This window comes from Anolis sagrei, chromosome 3, assembly GCF_037176765.1.
Source record: "Anolis sagrei isolate rAnoSag1 chromosome 3, rAnoSag1.mat, whole genome shotgun sequence".
Taxonomy (NCBI): domain Eukaryota; kingdom Metazoa; phylum Chordata; class Lepidosauria; order Squamata; family Dactyloidae; genus Anolis; species Anolis sagrei.
In genome coordinates, this window is record NC_090023.1 from 93,803,180 (window position 1) to 93,829,883 (window position 26,704).

General features: G+C 38.7%; 1 protein-coding gene across 6 annotated transcripts in view; it reads right to left on the reverse strand.

Moving 5' to 3' along the window:
- The window catches only part of TBL1X (transducin beta like 1 X-linked), a 178,075-nt gene that overhangs the window by 67,428 nt on the left and 83,943 nt on the right, over positions 1 to 26,704 (reverse strand). For 2 of the 6 annotated variants that reach the window (XM_060769923.2, XM_060769925.2), the window contains exon 3: positions 1,076 to 1,183. The exons of the other annotated variants lie outside the window; for them this stretch is intronic. The gene's annotated coding sequence lies outside the window, so the exon portion shown is untranslated. The remainder of the gene's footprint in view (positions 1 to 1,075; positions 1,184 to 26,704) is intronic. 6 annotated transcript variants of the gene reach the window in all.

A 26,704-nucleotide genomic window follows, 5' to 3' on the forward strand; every position in this document is an offset into this window, starting at 1 on the left:
TCATTTCAGATGCAAAAGTAATGGTTTTGCCAGTTAACATGGGGTACTACTCTGCCCCAAATGCGGAATGAACCAGCATTAAAAACCCTGGTTAGAACCACATTTTGAGGCCACACTCATGTGCAAAACCCCAACTCATTGGCCCAGTGTGCCGAAGGGAGCGAGGATTTCCCTCTCTAAGCTCCGTCGTGTTATCACTGTGGGCAAAGATGAAATCAGACAGCCTCCAGGAACAGTGAAGGATGAGTTCTCTTTGTTTTGCAGTGCACTGTCATCCCACCTCCTCAGAGTGCCTGAGCCAAGAAGCACAGGATAGCTGTGGGGATGCCCCCTGGCAGGCTCCACAATCTCGATTCCGGCAAAGATCTGGATCTTCAAGGTATTTTAAAAATCTGGGTATAATAATAATAATAATAATTATTATTATTATTATTATTATTATCCCGCTTTATCTCCCCAAAGGGGACTGAAGCTAATACAACATGTACACAGCATTTTCTGGCCATGTTGATGGGCCCATGGTGTTACCCTGAGTTAATTCTACAGTTGAGATGTACCCTGTCCTCATTTTTAGTCATCCACTGATGAATGCTTAATTAATTTTGGAGTTGTGTTACTAAATTTATAGTTATTTTTTACTTAGATAGGGTTCAAATTGGCTTGTTTCAAACAACAGTCATCACAAAAGAGCAAGATGCATTAAGCAAAAATGCAAACACACTTTTCCAAACTAACAACTATAACAGAGGAGGAGAAAGGTAGAGGAGATACATCATAAAAAGGTTATTACAAGAATAATCCATCACCTACCCAACTTTAGATGTAACAGAATAACTTTACTGATGAAATATCGGTTATTATCCTAGAATTTCTTAGTTGTGTTTCTATTGACATTTAAGTAAAATTACAGCAATTCTTCACTAGTGACCTATTTTTCTAATATTCTGAAATAGAGCTATTATTATAATTTAGTATGTGCAGGCAAGAATTTGGATTTCTCCTCTAACTTTGATGTTTCCTTTATTATGAAAAATAACAGCACTGAAAAGTCCTGTTCCTGAATTGTTCATCTTACCTGACTGTAAGACCTCTGAGCTATTGAAAACTGCTTCTTGCAGGCTGCTGAGAAGAGGCTGGGGGTTTGAGTTACCATGGAGATCTTTAGATTCAACAATGAAGAAATCTAGGATAAGAGGATAGTATCCTCAGTCAGATCAAATTTGCACTGAAAGGATAACAAAATGTCCACCCTCTAAACCAATTTGTTGCTGATCACCAGTAAATACTTGCCTACTTAAGTGAAATCAAAGTACGTCTATACATTCAAGGGTTCTCCAAAAAACAGGTTCTCCAGTGGCATGGTACTCTAGCTGTGCTGGATCCTCGAATACAATCAAGTTGTGTAATAAGCTGAGGTCCTTTATCTTTTTTTAATATGCTATATTCATTGTGAAAAAGTTGCATGGCTCTACTCTGAAATGGCCTGGAGCCACCTTCTCTAAAAAGACACATGTGCATTACCTTTCCTGGAAACTACAATAACATAAATGTAAAGAATGAATGTATGAATGCATGTAGAAGGGCAGATGAAACAGGCCTAAAGAACCTCTTTGGGTTCATAACATAAACATATTTACTGTACAATAGGTTTTGTGTGACATTCTCATGGTCTTTCCATTCTAAGGTAATCATATGGTAGAACTCAGAACAATCTTTGCTCGAGTCTTGCTGCTTGTTAGGAGACAGCATTGAGTTAGACTGGAATGGGAAACCTGTAGCCCAAGGACCCTAGGAGCATATGATGGAAGCACTCTGCTGAAGCTAAATTGGCCTGAGTCTGTTTGATATGTGGACTAGAAACCTACTGCTGACTCCATGTATATTGTCTTGAACTCCATGATGGAAGGCATACATAATAAAGAATAAATAAATGAATGTTCCCATTCAACTGTTTAAGGTTTATACCAAACCCCAAACCTACATAACTAAAACTGCTTGCATAGTGGAGTGAAATAAAAGGTGATGAGCTAAAGGAGCTAAAATTCCTAGCAGCTTTACCACATTGGGCTCTACAGATAGACTAGAGAATGAACCAATGTATGTTTAATTTAAACAAGTTACAACCAGTAGCTAATCTATTTTAATACTGTGAAAAGATGTGATCATGCTGGTTAACCGTGATTCTCCAATTCTCTGATACCTAGGCATGACAGGGACTAATATTGGGTCTTTTTGCTGAGCCACAGTCCTTCTCTGCGTTCTATTGACTTAAGCTCTTTAATTTTACCCCCCCCCCCCAATTTATTTATTTTTAAAAAAAATATTGGTAAGAAAGAAGTTTTACAATTAAAAATAAAAAGTGTGTATGGTGACCATTTTGCAGAAGGTGGATATTAAACAATGTTTTTCCAAAACTTCAGAGAAGCAGCCTGGGAGGTGTGATGTTTGGTGAAACAAATAAAGGACCTTTCTTAATGATACACAATAGAAAGACTAACAAATCTATACAAATAAAAATATAATGTTTGTTTGTGGGATTACCATAACTCATAAACCACTGGACGAATTGACACCAAATTTGGACAACATACACCTAACAACCCAATGTATGTCCTTCACTCAAAAAAATTGATTTTGTCTTTTGGGAGTTGTAGTTGCTGGGATTTATAGTTCACCTACAATCAATTAGCATGATAGAATTGAACCAAACAGGGCATACAGGACTCCCATGACCAACAGAAAACACTAGAAGGGTTTGGTGAGCATTGACCTTGAGTTTGGGAGTTGTAGTTCACCTACATCCAGAGAGCACCATGGAGTCAAACAATAATGGATCTGGACCAAACTTGGCAAGAATATTCCATATGTCCAAATATTAACACAGATGGAGTTTGGGGAAAATAGACCTTGACATTTGGGAGTTGTCGTTACTGGGATTTATAGTTCACCTATAATCAAAGAGCGTTCTGAACCCCACCAACGACAGAATTGGGGCATACTTCCCACACAGAACCCCCATGACCAACAGAAAATACTCAAGGCCATCCCGTCCAACTCCCTTCACCAGGGCAAGAAAACGTAATCAAAGCCCTCCTGACAAAGAGCCATCCAGCCATAGATATAGATTCACACATACAGAGATATAGTATCATAGATTTGAAAGGGAGCCCTAAAGGACAATTATATGTTGTATGTTCCAGAGTAGGCAAACCAGACAATCTCCACATCAACATTGACAAAGAAACAACAAGAAATACTGTTTACCCACAAGCATAAAGAAATTACATATATTAGAAACCAACGCTTTCTCGTTACTTTATTTTCCAGATCTCCAGACTGGGCCACAGCAACGCGTGGCAGGGAACAGCTAGTAGCAGATAGATAGATACTCAGGGTTCTCAAAACTACATATTTATACAAATTCATTTTAAAGCTTCCGACATTAGGAACTGATGTCTAACTACTAATTTCATGTTACCATTCTATATTTAATGAAAAGTTACGAAGTGTTTTAAAGGTACATGGATGAAAGACGTTCAGTACAAACCTATGCATGAATGTAAGGGAACTCACTTCCAAGAGTGCCTTTGACTTCAGTTTCATGGCAAACAAATATAGTTGGATCTGTAGGCTACATTTCAAAGGAAAGAACTAGCAAAATTTCGGTGTATTCCTTGACATAGGTCAATAGGCAATCGGAAGGTGTACTTCATTGCATAATGGTCGCCATTCTATAATGGTTGCAACCCCTTTTTGGGGCCCTGATTTGGGGATTTAAGGATTCCTCATAAAACCTCGCCTATGTGCCTGCCCCTTGGAGCTGACCTCGTATCGCTGAAGGGCAGGCACATGGGCAGTGAAGGTGCATGAGCTAGAACATCTCCCTGGCATGCGCATGAACTGGTGAGCTTTTACCCACCTGCACGCTGGCAGGTGAGAGCTAGGAAGCCTACTACTTTCATTGGCTGGTGTGTGGGTGATCAAGGCCTACGAGGTCTTTCTTGGCAATTTTCACTTTGTAATAGTCATACACACATTATTTGAAAAGGGATTAAAGGGTAAGAGCAACTATTATGTAGTGAAATATGGCATTTATACATAGGTGGATAAATAACCAAAAGGCATCAATTCCCATTTGATAACTGAAAGCTAAGTGCTAAGTAGGACCTAATTTCTTGAATGGGATACTGCCAATGAAATGAATGTGAGTCATGAGCAGGAAAAGGAAATGGGAAACTTTAGTTTATTAAGTTATTTTTATTTGCATCTCTCTAAAAAAGAGACTCAAATTTATAGTACTTTTCATATAAATTCAAAGATAACATTGCTATGTAGTAGTAAATAAAAACAACAGCAACAAATTATATATACTCAATTTTTGGTAAATTAAATAAACAATCCATTTAAAACATTATAGTTGTCCCTTCACATTTGCAGGTTAAGCATTCATGGATTTGTTTATTTTTTATTGCTGTATTTGCTGCCAATGCCCCCAATACAAATGCTCTTTCTAGGCATTTAAAAGTCCTCCAGGATGATTCTATGGAGAAGTTCATTCTATGGAATTGTGTTTTGGAGGCCTTAAAAAGTTTAGAGAAGTACTCTCTTCATTAAAATGTAGACCTATATCCAATTTTACAGGTGTCCTGTACTCCTAAACCTCACAAATGTAGAGGACCATCTGGTATCTAAAACAAACAAACATGGCTCCAAATCAACCAACACATGGTAAAAACACAAATTCAGGGCATACTAACAAAAACAAATAATGCACATCTCATTAAAAATTATTCTACCCCAGTTGAAAGTCAAATGCTTGTTTAATAGATACAGTCTTCGCCTACTGGATAAAAGGGAATAGAGAGGGGTCAACTAGGCCTCTTCCATAAGGGAATTTCATCACCTAAGAGCATCCACCAAGAAGGTTGTCTCTCATGTTTTCATCAGATGAGACAGGGTTAAGCCTTTGTGCCGGCAGAACTGAAGACTGACAGGACAGCAGTTCAAATCTGAGGCGAGGGGGTTGAGCTTTCTCTGTCAGCTCCAGCACCCCATGTGGGGACATGAGAGAAGCCTCCCACAAGGATGGTAAAACATCAAAACATCCGGGTCTCCCCTGGGCAACGTCCTTGCAGACGGCCAATTCTCTCACATCAGAAGCGATTTGCAGTTTCTCAAGTCGCTCCTGACACGGAAAAAACAAAAAACAGATGAGACTAAGTCTCCTTCCACACAGCTGTATAAAATCCACATTGAACTGGATTATATGGTAATGTGAACTCAGATAACCCAGTTCAAAGCAGATATTGTGGATTAACTGCCTTGATATTCTGGGTTATATGGCTGTGAGAATGACAGGACTGAAAGAAAGCCCTCTGCTGAAGATTGTAAGTCAGGGATGGTATGATCAAAGTGGCATGACTAGCATGTAATCATGTCCATAGAAACACAGAATCATAGAATCATAGTATCACAGATTTGGAAGAGAACCCATGGGCCATACAGTCCAACCTCCTGCCAAGAAGCAGGAAAGTCACATTCAAAGCACCCCCAACAGATGGCCATCCAGCCTCTGCTTAAAAGCCTCCAAAGAAGGAGCCTTCACCATACAATAAAAAGAGGACCACATAAAGACAAGAACACTTTGACAAATAAGAAGCAAGTGCAGGTCATAAGCCAATGTGATATGTTGTTCTTCAAAGCAACCCTTGATCCACATCCAGCATCCAGATACAGCATCCAAATCCAGCTCTAAAATTTGAGTTGTTTGAAAAGACAGTGCTATATGAAGTCTACTATATAGCCATGACAACTCTGAAGTCATAAAGCTAGATAACGGTTGCAAGGCCAGGCACTTAAGGAGCAACTGCCATCAAGGTATCATAAGCACTAATTTTAAAAGTCGCTTTATGTGCTTAGGGCCACCTGGGATCTCGAGAATAGTGGGATGTTCTCATTCTTTCTTTTTTTATTTAGAAAGATCGGCTTACATTCTTATCTGGGTGCATAGTAAAGTATAAAAGGATTTGTGATGACAACAAATGAAGTGAGACATAATTATATTTTGAATGCAAACAAGTTGTCAGAACTGAAAGTTGCTGAATCAGGAAATGGTTGGAAGCTGTATTATAATGTCTACATGGCTATTTATTGCTGTTCTCAATTTCATGTCAGTTTCCTAGAATCCATCCAGTCCTAGCCTGAAAGGATAATGAGTTTCTGAGCGCAAACTCTAATGGGGCACGTTGCATCAAAGCTTTCAGCAATTGCTTGGATGCTGTTTCCCAGCAGTACTAAACAACTTAAATATAATTAGCTGGAAGCCCTATGGGCAACATTTCCCCACTGGAATACCTCTTACACTAATCCATTTATCAGACTGACAGATGACTGAATCATTGGTAAAAGAGGCCCTGGTTCCATTAATACTGCTGTAGTCAAAATGTCAGTTTGCCGTTAATACTTTACTACAATTACGTCATGCACAGCAAGTAAACAAACAGAAAAATAACTGAAAGATATACAGCATCCTCCCTACATTATAGTATCTAATGCTTAGAACCATTTTAGAAATAAACACTTTGCCTCCCATAACTGCTTCCTTAATGCACACTAATTATTTCAAGAAAATAAGAAACCAAAGTAATCCTTAATGCAAAACAAGCACCCCGGAAAAGAACTTCCCAGACTTTGCACAAATGTTTTTTATTTTTGCACGGCTTACAGCTCTGATGGTCTCCATGTGTAGAATTTTGTTGGTAGTAATATTACAGAAGGCAGTTTCTTGTAGGAACCAAGAATGATGGTATTTCCATGTTAATTAAGCAGTTAATCCATTCTGAGTGTTAGTCTGAATGTGAAAGGAACTATTGCATCCAATATGCTGAATCTATCATGAAGATTTTACCAATTTTGATAACTTATATAAAGTTTACAATAAAATTTGGACCAGATTAAGCACTGTCATGGCAGCCATTAAATAGTACTGGTAAGAACTACCAAAGCATACATATTATAGTAAATCCTTTCCATCTGTAAAAGGAGAGGTAGCTGTTTCCTTCTTTCAGTGGACCCACTGGCTGTAATAAACTTCCATGAAAAAGCTCCAGAAATGCAGACAATGTGATAAGCACTTCAATAAATCTTAGAACAGTAACTTTCCCACCAAAGAGAAATCCTGTTTAGTTATGTGGAATGAGATCCTGATGTGTCTGGTTTTTTTTAATGCTTGATACCTTCTGGAAACCAGTGCTTCATGGGAATGAGTCAAATAATTTTGGCATTTTCCTAGCCAATGAAAATGTTCATGTCATCAAAATCCCATTTCTCAGTGTGAGGCAGGATTTTTTCCCCCTGTAAGCTCAGGTTGAAGCCATGTTAGTATTCTCCATCTCGACATTGCACTGAATCAAGTCATTCAAGACCACTAGGCATGCTGGCTGGGGCTGATGATAGTTGCCTCACAAAGACTTCTATAAGGCTTCACAAGTTCTCCATACCCAGTTTACACTCTATAGGGTGTAGGGATATAGGACTCCTATGAAAATGGGGAAAATATTAATTTTTAAAAGCTGTATTTTTTTAACCCAAGAGAACATCTCTTTTGAACTCTAGGTCCTCCAGCATGGTCCTATGATTCACTTCTAGCAGAGTTGCCCAGATTTGCTCATTACCAAGGATCAGACTCAAAACAGAATTTATGGTTATCTTCATACAGAAAAAAAAATCTGTTTTTGTTTACTGTTCTTTAACCAGATATTGGTTCCCAAGAGAATCTCATTATTCCTTTGTGTCTGCATTTGCTTGACAATCTCTAGAAACAGACCCTATTAAAAGCCACCTGAATGTCAAAATACACAAATAAAGTTCACAAGCTCTTACTCCCTGCCTACTTTTGGCTGACACTTTCAAGGAACTCCTTAAAGCCAGTGAAGTAAAATTCAAATGTACAGAAGCCAAGTGCATCTCTATTCGGTGAGATGCATCTTTCTGTAGATTTTAAAGATATACTTTTATATTTAATAATTCTCCCCACTTACTAATCCCCAAAATCATTCAGATAAACAGCCTGTCATTTTTGCACCATTCCATACTCAAATGCCCTTTCTAAAAAGCAATTTATACAGATCATTTGCCACTGTTTGGGTATGGAGACCAGTCCTTGAAAGTTCATATTTTTGTTGAGTTAATTATTAATAGATACTGAGTGAAAGAGTTGGAGAACTTGCCCCAACAAGCTGATAAAATAATGATGATTTAATTCAAGGTTCAATTCATCTTCATTATAGACAAGATTACAGTTTACAAATATTTAAATGCTATTATCACAATTTGGCTCCATTCCTTTTTCAAAAGCTTGGATTGTTGTTGTTTTTTTTTTGAAAGATCACGATACAAGCTGACTGTGTGAAGTTATGAAAAATCTCAAAATGTGGGAAAGGAATGTATGACCCCAAACAATCAACTGCAACAGGGCTTGATATTTTAGAAAACTGTATCCACCTAAAATACTTTCCACGTATCTAGAAAGCTTATTCAAGCTATAATCCACAGATGTTCTCCTTCATTTTTAGTGAGCCATTATGCATGGATGCCAATGATAAATTGCACTACTTCCTCTGGAATGCACAAAGGACTTGTAAGAGCAGCAGTTGTGCAAACCTGAAGACTGTAATAAACAGCAGAGGTCCTTCCTAATGGTCAGAACATGAAAAAACCAGCAGCACAACATGGAGCAACCTCTTCATGGGAAGTTTATGATAACCAGCCATGTTGTGTTTTTCCAGGAAAGTCCATATAAATGTTGGGTTGTTCAGGCAATCACAGTTTGTTGTTTTATTTATCAAAGGTCTGAAGGGCAAGTCCTATCAGGAGGGCTGAGAGAGCTGGAAATGTTTAGCTTGAAGAAAAAAAAGGTTGAGGATGGGGTGACATGATGGCTATGTTAAAAAAACTGAAAAGATATTACATTGGGGAGGGGGCAGACTTGTTTTCTGCTGCTCTGGAGACTAGGACACAGAGTGATAGATACAAATTGCAGGAAAAGAGATTCCACCTAAATATTGGAAATAACTTCTTGACGATGAGAACTGTTCTGCTGTGGAATATGCTGCCTTGGAGGATGGTGGAATCTCCCTCTCTGGGGTTTTTAAAAATGAGGCTGGGAGGCCATCCATCAGGAGTGCTTTGATTCTGTGTTTCTGCATGGCAGCAGAATCGACACTGGGGTATCTTCCAACTTTACTGTTCTATGTAATAAGGCAATTGATTTTCCACACCTGTTTAATTAATGCTTGAAATATGTATTTATTCATTCAAAATATGTATACCACCTTATCCCAGAAGATCTCAGTATGCATACAAATAAAACTGATTTAAAACAATTTGTAACAATTTTAAAATATAAATTAAAGAAAACAACCAGAAAGCCTGGCCACACAGAAAAATCTGCTCAAGGATTTTGGGAGAACCTCCATTCTATAACAAACATGCATGGATTTCTTGATGGGATGTGCTGTGTCCCCACAGAAACCTCCTCTGTTTTCCTCCTTAGTTAGGAGATGTTAGCCTGCATATTGTAAATAACCATTAAGGGAGGGATCCAGAGTTAGCCCCTTCCCTTTAAAATATCCCCTTCACCCTCCCTTTCAGAATCTTCCTAAGGAGCAGAGCCTCCCAGCTAGACTCAACGGCATCTCTGGAAGGCAGCCATTAGGCCAGGAGGTGGCAGAGGAGTGAAGATACTATAAATTTTCCACATTAAGGTTAATAGACAATGGTTGATCAATTAAACAATTAAATAGTTGGTTCTGTAAGCAAAGTGGCTTTGCTGAAGACACAGAGAACAAAGAAGAAAAGACAACAGACAAGTAGGCAAAGATCACCATTAGAGCAAATCCCTAACCTTTTAAGAGACTTTTGCCATTTAGATCAAGAGGAGTTGAGATTTGAACCTTGCTATTATTTTATTAAAGCCTTTATCAACTGATCCTCTGAGCATATCAATCTGTCCCCAGTAAGATCAGGACATCTTCATGCAAACAGCTTGTAGGGGCAGAACAAGATGCCTTATTTCCATCTGACCATCAGACACACATTTTTAGGCGCACAGGAGACCGCGTTTTCAGTAGTTGTTCCAAGTTCTGGAATTCTCTCCTAAGAGAAACTATGCTAGTGCTATCTTTCTTGTTTTTAAACATCCCCCGCCCAAGATGGATCATTGATATCTAAACTGAGATGCTGCTGTTGGGATTTTTAATTAATGGCCACCCTTTCATTGTATGTGTGCCTTTTGTTTTTCTGTTCCTTTCTGAATGCTTTTGTGTAATAAATCAATATTTACAATGTTGCAAGTTCAACACTGACATGGTCAAGAACCCTGTCATTTTTCTGACCCATGCAATTTCTTCAATGCATGATGGGAGAAGCAATGTGGAAGCAGCAGCCACACCACATGGTGGACATATGTAACATTTAAGTGGCTTCACAGGGCACCATTTCATCACCAACAGGGAAGGACCACCCTGATTTTGAACTGTGTCCATTTCCAAACCCAGAATGTAGACAAGAAATAAGTAACAAGCAAAGCCACTAGCCAATTTCTTGTCTAGCTGTTTTGAGTTCATCATGCATATATTTATTACAACTACAAGTATGATAAGAGCTTCCCACTTTAAAAAAGAAACAATTGCAACAGCTGTTGAGTTTGTATGGTAAATTTTTGATACGGGGCATTAAGCTATAAGGCAATTGGAGCTTTCAAAAATCCAGATAAGAACACAGCAGCTGGCATACTGGGCCTGATTCACAAAAGGTTCAGATTTCCTGAAAAATGTCATAGTACATTAAGCACAGAGATCTGTTATTTTAGTATCATTACATTCCCAGAATTTAAAAGTAATCATAATTGTTTGCACAAGGCCACATTGGGCCATACAGGCAACTTACACTAGCATCGAGTATAAAACCGTAACTAAGGAGACTTAGATGGGAACTAAGAATACCAAGAATCACCCCTCCACTGTAAATTTACCAGACCATCTTTTTTTTCTTTTTTTTTTTTAAAACCCGTTCTTCCTCCCAGATACTCTTTCTCATTATGGCGGATCATAATACTGATCTATTTTACAGTATTGTTTTAGTGATTTTTTGAGATACTTATTTGAATTACTTTGAAGTCAAAGACTCCAGCAAGCATTTAGGAAATACTTGTTTCAAATAATGCCTTTTCCGTTTTAACACTATATTGGTTTTAATATATGCTTTTAAATCAATGTTTTATATACTTTATAATTCTAAACTAAATTTTATATTAATTTAGTCTTGACTTTTTATGCTTCTACCTATATGTGGTTTAGATGGTGGAAGCTCCTTCCTTGGAGGCTTTTAAAAAGAGGCTGGATGGCCATCTGTCGGGGCTACTTTGATTGTGCTTTTCCTGCATGACACCCCCTTGGACTAGATGGCCCATGTCGGCTCTTCCAGCTCTATTATTCTATGACTCCAGCTGGTATTTATTGTATTCTATAAGCCATCTTGGGTTGCATTCTTGAAGAAAAGGCAAAATATTTATAAAGTGATTGATTGATTGATTGATTGAACACACAGGATAGAGAACCTACAGATACAGAGATTTCTTATCCAGTTCTATCTCACCAACCTTTCTCTTCAGGTTTTTCACTTAGGAAGAAGCTACAAGCTTCATTCTTTCCCTTTCTCTTTTATTTTTCATCAACAGTTTCCTATATTTCCTGCTTTCCAGTAAATACAACTAGAAGGAACCCCTTGGTCCTATTGCTTCTTCGAAGATCTACTCTAACTTCTTCATAGGGCAAACCCTTAGATATTTATTAAAAGGGGAATGCCATTATTGGAAAAGGAAGGGGAAAGGGAAATGGTTTGCAGGAAGATGATTACAGGTGACCTCTACATAAATGCCAATGTGAGTCTGAAACGAATGCGACTGCTAATTTTGTTGCATTATGTATATTTTGTTTACACTTTGACCCATGTATCTGTGTGGAAATGCCAAGCAGCAGATAAAAATGATTTTTATTGAAATGAAGGACTCCATTGTAATAATATCATAGAGACAGGTTAGAGGACCTAGAAAATGCCTAGAGAGGATTTTGTTAGATGTGAAACCATGGCTAAACAAAACCGCGAATACCAGTCCTATGGGGAGGAGGGATTGTCCTATAGCTCTTTATATTTTTATGTATTAATGATGAACTTTGTTTAATTATGCTGAAGGAAGGCTATATAAAAATAGCACAAGAACAAATGGGTGAAAGGTGTATTTGCATATCTGAATTGTGTGTGTGTATTTGTGCAGAGGTGACTCCATGCAAATGTATTCTCTGCTGACAATTCAGTTCCCATCACAATAGCTTATGGTTTATTATTATTATTACTATTATTATTATTGTTATTATTATTATTTCGGGGTGACTCTATGGTAATTACTGGGGCAGCATATCATAGAATCACCTGAAGGACCAATGCTGTCCAACTGAGAGTTCATGTACTTAAGCACTATTTGTCTGCATACATGTCTGCTTATGTATACTTATTTTATTTATTTATTTCGAGTACTTCTACCCCACCCTTCTCAACCCCCGAGGGGGGACTCAGGGCGGCTTACAAAAAGGCACAATTTGATGCCTACACAAAATACACATATGTACAAAATAGCAGTTAAAACAATTATCAGTTAAAACAGTCGGTATATAACACAATCAATAAAACTAATCTCATGCTCAGCATTCGTCTTTCAGAGTTCCATAATTCCATTCCACTTAGTCAATTCCTGTCCATCGTCAAAGTCCTTTCTGTTCCAGCTTTTTCTGTTCCAGCTTTTTTGTGCACTTTGACTTAGTTAAGATGTACACAGATAGATATAGATGTATAGATAATAGGAGACATGTCTCAACCCCTGGTGAAGTTAGATTGATGGTTACACATTACAGAGCTTGACTATGGAACTCCATACCATGGAGGTGATACTACTATCTATTATAAATGCTCCTTGCTTTTCCTATCTAAATTAGCACCAAGATCACCACTAGATTGTTTTCCAAATTCCAAAACACACAATGTTCTGGAGACAATGCTACAAACATCCATAAAACAACAATCTAGTCTACGAGAAGTATCTGATGTACCACAAATCTATATATAGATCATACACTAGATGCACATAAATGTAAGCTGTGGAAATCTATATATATATATAAATTTGTAAGGGGCGTTAAACGGAACAGCAAAACTCAAAAACCCCCAACGGAAATTAACCAAACTTCCCATGCACATACCTCAACCCACAAGGTACAAACAAACTGAATCAAAATGAAAAACAACACAACAACACACTCACAAAACGACAAAACAACTGAGCATGCGCAATGGCACCCAGCCACAAGTTCCCTGGCGCACACACATGGCCTGCCGGCCAACGTTCCCTCCGTGCAAGCCACGCCCCCATCCTCCCGCTGAGCCGGTTCCCGCAGGGTCAAAACCATCCCTCCTCCCCCTCCTTCATCTTACCCTGCTCACGCCGCCTCCAAGCCCAGCCCCGCCCACTCCAAGCCTCGGCGCGCCGTTTCCCACCCTGTCAAAACCATTCCTCCTTCCCCTTCTCCATCTAACCCCGCCCACACCACCTCCAAGCCCCGCCCCTTCTAACCCCACTCATCCCCTTCCCCCCTGTCAAAAACAATCCTCCTCCCACTCCTCCATCTAACCCCACCCACACTGCCTCCAAGCCCCGCCCCCTTCCCACCCTGTCAAAACCTTCCCTCCTCCCCTTCCTGAATGGCCCAGGTCTAATGGAGTATGGGCCCTGTGGGGACTCACTCCCAAGTAGTCCTGGGACTACCCAGGGGACCATTTCCACAGGCCATCATAGATGCAGGAAGAAGAGAAGGAAAGACGGGAAGGAAGGAAAGAAGGAAGAAAGAGAAAGGGAGGTAAAGAAAAAGGGGGAAGGAAGGAAAGTAAGAGAAAGAAGGAAGAAGAAAAGGAAAGAAAAGGAAAGATGGAAGATAAGAGAGACAGCAGAAGAGAAAGAAAAAGGGGGAAGGAAGGAAAGAGGTAGAGAAGGAAGAAATGAGAGAAAGAGGGAGGGAAAGAAAAAGGGGGGAGGGAGGAAGGAGAGAAGGAAAGAAAAAAGGGAATGAAGGAAGGAAAGAGGGAGTGAAGGAAGGAGGAAGATGTAGAGAAAGAGGGAGGGAAGGAAAGAAGGAAAGAGAGAAGGAAGAAAAGAGAGCAGAAGAGAAAGAAAAAGGGGGAAGGAAGGAAAGAGATAGAGAAGGAAGAGGAGAAGGAAAGATGGGAAGGAAGGAAGGAAGGAGGGAAAGAAGTAGAGAAAGAGGGAAGGTTGGCCACAGCAAAGGAAAGAAAAATAAAAGGAAGGAAAGACAGGAAAAAGGTAAAGAAGGAAGGAGAAAGGAAAATAAAAAATGAAAGAAGGAAGGAAATATGGAGGGAAGAAAGGGGGCAAAGGAAGAAAGGGGGAGGGAATGAAGGAAAGAGAGAAGGATGAAACCAAGGAGCAAAAGAAGGAAAGAAAGAAAGAAAGAAAGAAAGAAAGAAAGAAAGAAAGAGGTAGAGAAGGAAAAAAGGAGAGAAAGGGGGAGAAAAAGGGGGAAGGAATAGGTAGGTACCTCTCTTTCATAATACTCCAGATATCTACCTCTACTCTGAAAAGATTTACTATAGGCCACAGCAACGCGTGGCAGGGTACAGCTAGTAGTTGCTATTTTGGTGATCCTCTGTTAACAGTATTACTGCCTGTTTGGGGTTTTGTTTCATTTTACACTTCAGTGATCTTGTCTCTGTGCTTATGACTGAATTTCTTCAGCAATTTAATTATAAGGGATAGGAACAACAAAAACCGCAAGAGTGCATATGTGTCACAAAAATGGCATGTTCAACTTCAGTGTATTGCTGTAAGGGTGTTTCAACGGGTGAAAGCAGAGATTTCAGTTGAATATTTGGCTGAGTTCATGTATGAGGATACAGTATGACCTGACTTGATTTGGAGGTTGCTGCTAAGTCTAGTTCAATATTTTGCTCTTTTACTATACAGTGGTCGCCTGGTATCTGCTCAGATTTGGTTCCAGGACCCCTCCATGTATACCAAGATCTGTGGATGCTGAAATCCCATTATATACAATGGGACTGGTGGTTAAATCCCATTATATACAATGGGACTGGAGTCTCTTATATCAAATGGTTTTTGGGATTTACTGGTGGATGAATATTTTCAAGACAGGAGTGGATGACTCTGTTGATGCAAGGCCTTGGATATGGAGGGCCAGCTGTAGTCCTGATTTGGTCTAAGCACTGTCTTTTTGGTACTCTCTATGTCTTGGCCTGACACTGCAACTTTTCAGTAAGTCCGGACATTTGCCATTGAGGTGAAGTGGAAGGAGTTGTCCTGAGGAAAATGGGTGTCATGTTAACTCTGTCCCTATTTTCCGAATTGCTTTCTATTCATTCTGGGTGGCAGAGCCATTTCATTTCTATTAAGGTAAGCAATGCCTCTTTTTTTGTTTCACAAGTCTTTCAAACAAATTCAGATATCACTGAAGACAACAGTGCTTAAGTCTGACTAAACATGTGCAGGATCTGAATTCTGTCTCTAAGACTGCAATATTCTCTATGTTGGAATGAGGGTTCTAAAATGGCATGAGTCTTGCCTCCTTCCCTCCATTTATTTTAACAATTTTCTTCTTTAAAAAAAAACAAAAACAAGATATGGAACAAACATTCAAAGAAGGCCCTTCACATATCTAAAAAGGGTGTGTTGTTTTTTTCAAAACACAACAGACAATAAACAACATAAACACACATTTACAATATACTGGACAACAAAAACTAAATAATCATTTAAAACTGCAAATAACCTCAAAGTACCCACCTCAATTTTCCCTAATAAACACTAAACATTGACTTCCAACCTCCAAAGACCTAGCAGATTCTTAGAGAGATCATTTGTCCCCAAACATGGGTAAGTGAAATGGTGGGTATGCGTTTTGTGTTTATGGTTACCATGGACAATATGTTTAAAATATTAATGACCTTTCGGTAGCTCAAAAATATAATAGAAGTTCCAATATTATTATTGTATGCATCTAAATTTATATATTGTATTTCTATTTTAATTTAAAATATTTTCCAAAATAATTTAAAAATATAATACATAATTCTGAAAAAAATAATTCTGGTTCAAATAATGTGAGAATGACACAAGTTGTATAGGCTGAGATCTTTATCATTTCTTATAAAAATTAAATAATCACCTTATAGTTGTGGGTGGGCTCCTACTCTCTCCTGGCAACCAATACTTTTAGCTTCAGTCCACCATCAGTAATTGCAAGTAAAACATGTTAAGTAAGAACTTTGTATTTCCATTGTAGTACACATTCTGTTGCTCTTTCATTGGTCCATTAGATCAATGAGATTGTTGGCCTGACATTGATCTCATTTCTTTATGAACCAGACCAAGCCCAATCAATCAACTCAGGTCAGCTGTAGCATATAGAATCACTCTGTTTACATATCTCCCAGGCATCTTGGCTTGTGATCTGCTTCAGCCCATCTGCATCCCCTGCACTGCACACTGCTTTCAAAGCAATAAAAATTGGCAACTCTATGTTTAGTCTTTTCTCCAATAAACAGATAACATTCCAGAGTACAATATCATCTCTAATGGACTGAGGTGGTTATCATTAAAACTTACAAAATGAGTGAGTTGGGGATGGACTTTTTCATTCTATTTATGCTCTTCCCATTTGTATTTTTTGAATGAAGGTCAAGGTTATGTTATGATTTTTCTCCTTGATGGCAAGTATCCACAGTTGTTTTACACTATTTTGCAACAGGCATCTTTGAAACAAGACAATGTCACACATTTGCACAATATTTTCGGACGTAGTACCAGGAAGTACAGCTGAAGCATGCATTGTCTCATCAAGAAAGAGCATTTCACCCTCTTAGTAGAAATAGCAGAAATAGTTTCATTTCTTCAGGGAGATTCAGCAAATATTTTTATCACACAAAAGTAATGAGGAACGCATATTGGTAACAGCATCTTTCATTTACTCTGCTATACATATATTGTAACATATAAGGTAAAAGTAAAGGTTTTCCCCTGACATTAAGTCCAGTTGTGTCTGACTCTGGGGGTTGGTGCTCATCTCCATTTCTAAGCCGAAGAGCTGGCGTTATCCGTGGACACCTCCAAGTTCATGTGGCTAGCGTGACTGCATGGAGCACCGTTACCTTCCCACCAGAGCACTACTTATTGATCTACTCACATTTGCATGTTTTGAACTGCTAGATTAGCAGAAGCTGGGGCTAACAGCGGGAGCTCACACACTCCCTGGATTCGAGTCTGCAATCTTTTGGTTAGCAAGTTCAGCAGCTCAGCGTTTTTACCCACTGTGCCACTGGGGCCTCCATTGTAACATATGGACCTGCCATTTTCCCCAAAACTGCCTTGAATGAGATAAATCATATACATTAAACTAATGGCAGAAATCCCAGCCAGCTTCCCAGCTGTTAGGAACTGTGACAGCTGAAGTTTAAAACATCTAGCATAGAGGATGCCCAAAAGACAATTATATTTTTATCTGTCTTAACTATATTGGTTCATAGCCACTAATCCATTAACAGAATGCATTGGTGACTGAAGGAGAGACAGGGGAGGCTTTATTCAGTTCTTCTTTTGTCTACAGCTCCTGAAAATCTGTTCTGGAGATTCAAGCGATAATTCTGAATTGTACTGGAATTGTATTAAGAGGTTGCAAAAAAAAAAAAAAAAGTGGGAATTCTTGCTCACTCTATTTCTACAGATAGAAAGCTCCAATAGCTAACAACTCGCCCCTAAACATTCCCTCCATTCACAAAAAGGGATGTGTAAGATTTAATACTCTAAAGCACATATGTCAAACGCAAGGTATACAGACTGAATTATGTGGCCAACAAGGCTTTCAATACCAGGCAACATAGTGAAATATATACATTCTGACAATTACAAATGGTCCTTTGAAGCAACCATAAGGCTGATGTAACACTTTGTGAAAATAAATTTGACACCCCTGCTCTAAAAGTACCACATCCTGTCTGATTTTGGAAGCTAAGCAGGGCCATTCCTGGTTAGTATTTGAATGGGAGACCACCAATTAATATAAAGCATTGTAGATAATATTTCAGAGCAGGGAAATGGCCAAACCACTTCTGAGTATGCATTCCCTAAGGTTCCTGCTACACTCCCATATAATGTAGTTAAACTGCAGTATAGGAGTCTATACAGACAGTATAATTCAGTTTCAACTGGCATTATATGGCAGTATAAATGGGCCCTAAGAAAACCCATTGAAATTTATAGTATTGTTGTAAGTTGGCAGGCAACTTGAAGGAGCACAGTGGTTGCAGCAGACAAGAGTTATTCTAGTAACATAGCAATTTTATTTGAGACCTTGGGACCCATATTGGAAGGAAGGTGAAATATAAATAAAATAAAATAAATCCTATGTATATTAACTACTCCTACGGTATTCAGGGGTACTCCTAGGCGGTATGCATCCTAAATCATGGCAGTACACATGTTAAGTGTAAAGAAAGAAAACTCCTTTTTTGCTATCAGTAAAATTAAGCTTTTGCTTATAGTACTATATTATATACAAAAATTTCAAAGTCATGTAAGTATTTAAAATTTCCACAGAAAAAATTCTGAGTAATAGAGAGATTATGAAATCACACTCTTCAGAAAATATCCATCATAAGCTACTTTCAGAAACATGAGAGCTAAAAAGGGATAAATTCTCAAAGGACCACTGTACATTTGTTGCACTGTGAGATCTGTCTCAAGTTGTCAGACTCTTCCCTTTCAAGGACTCTTTGAATGCATCCATTTCAGCAAGAAAAATAATTCAGAAAACATCACTATAGTTATCACAGATTCTTTTTGCCTTTTCTAGATGTCCTAGTCATCCGTAAACCAGATCAACAATTGGGTCACACCGTTTACAGAAAACCCACACACACAAATGCTACGTTCAGCAAAGGACAAGAGGGATCCTCTCACCTCTGCAGGAGTCTACCGTATTCCATGCAGCTGTGGACAAGTCTACATAGGGACCACCAAACGCAGCGCCCAAACAAGAATCCAGGAACATGAAAGGCACTGCAGACTACTCCAACCAGAGAAATCAGCCATAGCAGAGCACCTGATGAACCAACCTGGACACAGCATTTTATTTGAGAACACAAAAATGCTGGACCACTCTCACAACCACCATGTCAGACTACACAGAGAAGCCATTGAAATCCACAAACATGTGGACAATTTCAACAGAAAGGAAGAAACCATGAAAATGAACAAAACCTGGCTACCAGTATTAGAAAATTCTAAAATTGCAACAGCAAAAACAGCAGAGAGAAAAACAGGCAGGGACATCTAATCACCTTTCAAGAAGAGTTTGCTCCAGGCACAGTCAGCCCAAGTACTAATCCCTTTGCTTAGGTAAGAGGGAAAGGTGCTTTGGGCCTTGTATGAACAAACAGAATTTTAGGGCTAGGACTCTCAAGTCCATAGAATCGCAAAAGCATTATCTCTGCATATCTTCCAAAACCTACACAATTAAAATACCATTTCTCTATCTTTGGAAGGACAGCTCTATCACGATCACATTGTGTTCCACAATTTCTCATTTTCAAAAAAATAAAAATTAAAAAAATGTAAAAGGCAGATGCCGGATGCTATATCAAAGAACAACCTAAAATCTTATACAAATAATGAGACTTGGGAATTTATTTATGTTTATGCACACACATTTTTTACTTGTTTGTTTTTGAGGTTGACTTGTCAATCCAAATTATTTCAGTTCTAGATTTGGCATTGCCCACTATTAGAAACCAGGCTAGGGTTAAACCAGGCTAGAATGAGTGAGAGAGCCAGCTGAAGGACTTGGTAGATCCGAGAGGGCTACCCGAAACCATATAGTTGGCTGCAAGGCAATCTCCTGATGGGAATAAGGTGCTGCTAGACTAGTCAGCTAATCAGCCTGGCTGATTGGAAATACACTCATTGACTATGTGTTAAGTGTTGTTGTATCAATGTCTTATAAGTTTAATGCCTTATAATGTCTTTCATGTTTTTATTTTTTTGTTCTTGTTTGTCTCCCTGGCCCTTTATTATTTACTTTTAATTCACTGTATTCAAAAAGTTGTGTTGTGTTTTTATAGAATGATTTTAGGCCAGTTGCACATAAAGCAGCCAAATGCAGCACCCCATTTCTGCACAAGGTGACTGAGACTGGTTCCTCTGGTTTAAGCAGGTTATCTAAAACCTGATATAATCTGTTTGTGGTGACACTTTGAAATTATGAAATTCTGATTACACCCTACAAAGCCTTATACATATCAGGGCCATTTCCTCCTATATGAAACTGTCCATGTCTTGAGAACTATCATACTACCCTCACATATGGGAGAAGGCTTTTATCTTTGGTGACTGCTCCCACCTTCTGGAACTCTCCCAGAAAATACAGGATTCCCTAGTATCCCCCATAAATACAGCGGTCATACTGTAACATTTCTTTAGGATGTTGCTATGTCAATGCAACATCACAGAATGGGATATTATATTGGTTATATGTTCATATTGTTCTGATACAGATCAAAAAGCAAGACACATCCAATTTTGCTTTTGTCTTTGGAGTTTGCTATCATCATTTCCTAGTTATATAACACATATGCCATTGCAAACCCAAATTACCAAACCCGAATTGCATCTGAAATGCACCTGTGAGCGTTTTTCACCTTGTAATCTCCATGTATTTCCAAATTGTCTTGCTTGTTTCATTTAAAAGGGGAGAGGGGAGAGACTGCAAAATGCTCCCGATATTGCCACCATTCATTTGCAACACCTGAAAGCCTTAGGCAAAGGAAAACAGAGACTCATCATTCTTCTTCAGTAATTCCCAAATGCTCTGTGATGTTGGATGATTCTTGTGAAAATTACTTTAGAATTGCTTCTATTCTTTCATTAGATGAAAACAGGCTGTGCTAGAATATAGACAGAAGAAAACTATACAAAAACGTGTATACAGTACAAAACATGAGTGCTTGTGTGATGTAGTGATTTGAACATTGAACTATGACCCCGTAGGAAGGGTTCAAATCCAAGTCTGGCCACAGATAACCACTAGGAGACCTTGGGCAAGCCACACTCTCTCAGCCTCATAGGCAGACTAAAGCAAACCCATAGCTGGATTAAGAACTTTGGAGGTTCTAAGCACTGAAAAGATCTTGGTTTGCATGCATACCCACACACACACACACACACACGTGCACACAGACACACACACACACACACACATATATGAAAAGTTTTGTTCCAGTTGAATTGCCAGGTATTTTATTGTGGGAACCCCTTTTTGTGGATGCGCTACAGCTCCACCATTTGCAGACTTGTCCACTGTAAACAGGCAATGAAAAATTTCTGTGGTGGCCCCCTTCCTTGATGTCATATATCCATGCTTATTTTGCTTCAATCCAAGCCTCAGCAAACTCCTTATGAATAAATCTTGTCAAGAAACCCCTGTGTTAGTTTCAGCTCACTTTCTCCCACATCAGAAATGACTTTAAGGTGCACAAAAACAAAACAACAACAACGATGCATTTATGCATGTTCCTGTGCTCTACAATTTGGCTTAGGCCAATTCTTACATAAATACATTTCATTTGGGTTGAATGAATTCATACTGATTGCAATTATATTAATTTATAGTACAAAAGACAAATAACGAAAGAAATCAGACCAGTATCAAGGTATATAAACAATTAATTGGAAGACAAAGATCAAGAAAGTCAGGCAGATCTGTGAGGTGACATCTGTAGATACTTGTCTTTTGGTTACTTTGGCAATACCATGAGAAGATATGACTCTCTAGAAAACACAATAATGCTTGATAATATAGAAGGCAGTAGGAAAGGGATATTTTCACACTGAGAAGTGTAAGACCACATTCAAGAAAGCCACAGCCTTGAATCTGGACCATTAGCCAAATAACCTCTATCAAATATCCATCTGTGTCAAACAGCATATCAGAGTTCTATGGTACATGTACATATTTTGGTTTTGCCACTCTGTTGTTTTGCTGAAAGCATGTTACATTCAGGCTAAATTTGAGTTACATTCTCCAGGCAAATAAGCACTTTTCATTGTATTATTTGTTTTCCAACTGTCTAGTGCCAGGGTCTGAGATAGCTTCTCAGCATGATAGCACTTAGATCACTCAGTTCTCTGTTCTTTCTAGGAAAATAACTAGTGCAAACCTTTATTTTAGTCTCCAAACATTAAGGGAGGGGAAAGGAAACACAAAATAGCAATAACTTCACATCCTCAATTTACTATGGCCATGAGGAAGTGAATTTTCGAAAAGCTCAAAAAGCCAATTGACCCTTTACAATTTCCAAATGAGCCAGAAATGTTCTATTTCCTCTCTAAGTGGATTTATGGCTAGCAATCTGACAGAGCCAAATTTCAGAAAATGAAATACTGTACTGTAAATATGCACACAACAAGGCTTGATAAATTGCACCTCTGAATTAAATGAGGGGCGTTTGTGCACATTTTTGTACTCTAAAACCAAAGAGGTACTGGCTTCGGCTGATTTTTACATGAATGCATTTCATTTGGGTTGAATGACTTCATATTGACTTGCAATTCTATTAATTTATATCTTTTTTCAGTAGAATGAAATATCAATTTATTTCAGGATTAAATTAGAAGACAGGGAGTACAGTGAATTCATGCACTTCAACTATCTGTTAAAACTTAAAAGGTTATGTTCTTTTAAAAAAGATTTTTTTTGGCATAACTGGGAATGAAGTTTACTGTGACCTACATACTAAGAATAATTAAGCTGACCGAGGCAAACCTCTTACAGCTTAGTGATTTCTGCATTAAACAGCAGGGAGTTTCACAAAGCTACATTTGTGATGACAAGACAGCCACAGTCCCATTTCATCCATGCAAAAGCAAAATGCTATTGAAAATGGGTTGGGGCTGTATTTGTGACAGAGGTGTTTATACAAAACACAGAGGGAGAGGTTACAGAGGCTTGCAGCATTGGTGTGCTCTTGGATTCAGATCTAATCCTGGATGTCCAGCATTTGGCAGTGCCCAGGAGGGCATCTGCACAGCTAAAACCGGTGTGCCAGCTGTCCCCGCACCACAAGAAGTCAGATCTGGATACAAGACATGCCTTGATTACATCCTGTTTGGATTCCTGCAATATACTTTACACAGGGCAAACTCAGTTGCTGTAAGTTTTCCAGGCTGTATGTTCCGGGCTGCAGTGCATCTGGAACATGGCCATACAGCCTGGAAAACTTTAAGCAACCCAGTGATTCCAGCCATGAAAGCCTTCGATAACACATGGGGCAAACTGTTAGGAAATGTACAAATTGTTAGGGAATTTCAAGAGGTTAAAATGCCCTAAACACAATTATATAACTTCCTCGCTGAAACAGCTATACAGGCTACTAGTTCTTCCCCATGCAAAATTCAATTTGCTGGCTATGATGTTCAAAGCACTAGATGTCTTAAGTCTGGAAATCTGAAAAACCATATCTCCTTATTTGGCCTGAGCTTTAATATATTCAGGGAAAATCTTTCTTTCAGGTCTGCTATCATCACAGGCCCATCTGATGAGAAGAAAAGTAGCTGCTCCACAGGAGGTCCAACCAGCTCTGTCCCTGGCAGTCTAAGGCATTTCTATTTACGAAGGCCCTTGACTTTTAATGGCAGCAGGGCTTGAGAACTGTATTATAATTCAGGAAATCGGGGTTTGGTTCCCCACTTGACCATGGAAACCCATTGGAAGACCTTGGATGAATAATACATTCTCAGCCATGAAAAAAAACCTCATGATAGGTTTGCCTTATAGGGTCATCTTAATTTGGAAACAATCTAAAAACCCGCCACAATACAGGGCATTTGAAAGTGGTGTATTGTATTTTTATCTTGCAGATTTCGGTTATATTTTAAACCTGTTTTAAGGTATTTATATAATGGATCTTTTCAATTGAGTTGTTATTTAATTGCCTTTTAACTTTTGCAAAATAGGTTTTTAACTAAACTTCCAATTTAAATGTTGGGAGTTGCTTTGGATCCTATTTTCAGAGAAAAGTGAAGTAAACTTTGAATTAAAAAATATGCAAGCAGATCACCATGGCACAGCCTTTCAAATTACAGAAGATGTCTCTTCTCCCTTCCTCAACCTCTTTGTTACTTATAATTATGCAATTTGTCAACAATCAGATTTGTTTATTGGCTACCTGCCACCAGATGATAGCAAAGGCAAACAGAAAAAATCTTGCCTAGAAATATAAGTCTCCCATAGGGCACCAGAAGTCAGAAATAACTTAAAGGCACATTAAAAAAAATCTCATTAAGTGTTTTATGCTGGATTGGTTCCTGTAATTCGACAGCATTAATAGTATAGCTGTGGCTTTCTCTTTCATTATTATACTTTTTACAGGTTTCAACCACAGTTGTGGCCTATAGTATGAGATGAGACCGAAAGAGATGATCAAGCCATCACAAGTTGCAAAATAGTAGTAGTAGTAATCAAAATTTCATTTATACCCTGCCACCATCTCCTATAGCAGTGGTTCTCAACCTGGGGTCCCCAGATGTTTTTGGCCTACAATTCCCAGAAATCCTAACAGCTGGTAAACTGGCTGGGATTTCTGGGAGTTGTAGGCCAAAAACATCTGGGGACCCAAGGTTGAGAAGCACTGTCCTATAGGGACTTGGGGTGGCTCACAAAATAGCACACAATGGTGCCATACAACACAGATAAAAAGCAACACATCAATATATAAACAATAACACATTTACAGAAAACCAGACATATAAAATTAATAAAAGTAACCTCTATTAATAAAGTCAGTAAAATATGGCGATAGCCATTGATTAAAAGATCTATACCAGGGGTCCGCAAACTAAGGCCCAGGGGCCGGATACGGCCTTCCAAGGTCATTTACCTGGCCTTCGCTCAGGGTCAAGCTAAGTCTGAAACGACTTGAAAGCACACAACAACAACAACAACAACAACAACAATCCTATCTCATCAGCCAAAAGCAGGCCCACACTTCCTATTGAATTATTAATAAGTTTATATTTGTTAAAATTGTTCTTCTTTTTAATTATTGTATTGTTTTAAAGTGTTTTTTGCACTACAAATAAGATATGTGCAACGTGCATAGGAATTCATTCATGTTTTTTTCAAATTACAATCTGGTCCTCCAACAGTTTGAGGGACTGTGGCCTGGCCCTCTGTTTAAAAGGTTTGAGGACTCCTGATCTAGACAATCGATTTAATATCCTAGCTGTATCAATCAATTTACAACTTCAGAAAGAAGTAATGAAAACTTTTTTCATATAAGGTAAAGGTAAAGGTAGTCCCCTGACATTAAGTCCAGTCATGTCTGACTCTGGGGTGTGGTGCTCATCTCCATTTCTAAACCAAAGAGCCGGCGTTGTCCGTAGACACCTCCAAGGTCATGTGGCCGGCATGACTGCATGGAGCGCCGTTACCTTCCCGCCGGAGCGGTACCTATTGATCTACTCACATTTGCATGTTTTCGAACTGCTAGGTTGGCAGAAGCTAGGGCTGACAGCGGAAGCTCACGCCGCTCCCCGGGATTGAACCTGCGACCTTTCGATCAACAAGCTCAGCAGCTCAGTGCTTTAACCCACTGCGCCACCGGGGGCTCATATACTGTACATAAAAAAGAAACATACTATATAGTCAGAAAAAAGCAGCTCTTCAAAGTGGGAAATACATCATCTCTCTGATGATCAAGTGATTCAAGCTGACTATACACTTTCTGAAGTAAGATTTATGCTAACACCACAAAACAGTCTTCTGCCAAGTGGTCTCCTCAACATTTCAGGTTACAACATCCCTTCAGTTTGGATTACAACACAAATATGGAGGGAATCATCTTGAAAAGAATTTAATTAATATCAAAAAGAATCTCATTTATATAATTTTCCACATGATTCTTTCCCAAAACTTCAAAAAACATCACATACATAATAGAAGTTGCTCAAGAATTCAAGGCTCAACCTGTAAGCTTTGTTGCTTCCCTGGGTGTGCCCACATCCAACACACATTACAGCTGACCACACAGTGAAGCGGTTCTCTGGAATTTTTGCCTTGCAGTCAGATCAATTCACAGCCGGATATTAAACATGTGGAAAAAATCACAACATCACAGGCAGAAAACTGATCTAGGCTTGTGACAGAGCCATCAGACAACTGCTACACCATAGACCAGCTGTAATGAACTTGAATCATAGTGAAGGCTGATAGTAAGTACTGGCCTTCAATCAAGCACTCCCATGATTATTTTAATGGATGGGGGCTGTATCTTTTGCTGCTGTTTCCAATGTCTCATCTATTGTGAGAATCTTTGAGAATGGCAATCTGCCCCCAGAAAAAATAAGCTATCTTAATTGTTGTTGTTGCAGTGATGATGGCAATTATCAACAAAATAACAACTAATCATTAATTGATTTCCGTTTCCATCAAGATCATTCAGTAGGACAAGGGTGTTTTGTTTTTAAAGGGAAGCTGGCATCACATTTTTCAGACAACCTTCTGTAATAACACTCTGC